Below are 1271 nucleotides of genomic sequence, written 5' to 3' on the forward strand. Positions count from 1 at the left end.
TGAGTCTGTCAAACATTGTTTCCGTCTCTTGAGTTTCCTCTTTTATTAATCATGGTCATATCTACCTAAAGCAATATTCAGCCAATATCAGAGGAATGATTTGCACAAAAAGATACTGAGTCAAATGTGCAGCAATCTAGATTTCAGACCAGATGAGGACACGAAGCTGCAGGTTGATGTGGCAAATCAGTTCTGGTAACTTGCATTTGAAAACTTTTATCCTTTATCTGGATTGCATACATCAGGAGATAGAGGCTCCCACCTCTTCTGGCAAGTTTTGCCAAGTAGGTAATTTATTTTTTTTATATAGGACACAAGTTTGCATTTATGTAGATTAAGGATCCACTTACCAATTCTTGGTTGTTTTTCATTAAGCAGATCTTCAGTTGATGAAAAGTTGTAATTATCAGCTCTTGGAATTCTGTTCATCTAATTAAAATTTAGCTGTTTAGTGTACAGCAATTTCAGAATTTCTGAAACAATTTTCATGTGTTGTGTATCTGCAAACATTAAGTTCTTATATATCTGATTAGAATGAATAAATCTATATTATATATAGATTATATATAACATATTAATGGGTGTATATATTAAACATTACATATATATTACACCTTATTTGCTTAAAACCCAGGCAACTGCAGGGACTTATCTTGGTTTTGCTTGCTTTCAGACATGCTTAGCTTCTGCTTTCTGCAGCAGCTTTACCTGGGCAGTGATATTTTATAATACTTGCAATTAGATGGTGAAGCTCACTGCAAGTCTATCATGTTGGTGCCAGAAGTAACTGTATTTAGATCTTCTGCAAGGTCTTTTAGAGTTGCAAGATGTAATTTTGCTTCTTTTGAAAGTACTTACCTTTGTTAGCTCTGGTAATTTAACTGGGCTCCAGAGCCCTTTTCCCCAAGAAGTGTTTGTTTTCTGTTTACTCCTTTGACTGCTTTCACAGATTCATAGTTCTTGTATGTGCCATTTCACTCCCCCAATGCATCTGTCTTCCAAGATGAACAATTTTGGACTGTAAAATCTTTGCATAGAACCTGCTCAGTGCCTCTGATTTGTTCCCGTGTACTTTCCTGCACCTCCTTTTTGTTCAGCTACCCTATTTTATTATTGCCAATTGTATCCTGGGCTGCATCAAGAGATGCGTGGCCAGCAAGTCCGGGGAGGTGATTCTCCCCCTCTGCTCCACTCTCATGAGACCCCACCTGGAATGCTGCGTCGAGTTCTGGAGCCTCCGCCACAAGAAAGATCTGGACGTGCTGGAGCGT

This window comes from Apaloderma vittatum, unplaced genomic scaffold (genome assembly GCF_000703405.1).
Source record: "Apaloderma vittatum isolate BGI_N311 unplaced genomic scaffold, ASM70340v1 scaffold7345, whole genome shotgun sequence".
Taxonomy (NCBI): domain Eukaryota; kingdom Metazoa; phylum Chordata; class Aves; order Trogoniformes; family Trogonidae; genus Apaloderma; species Apaloderma vittatum.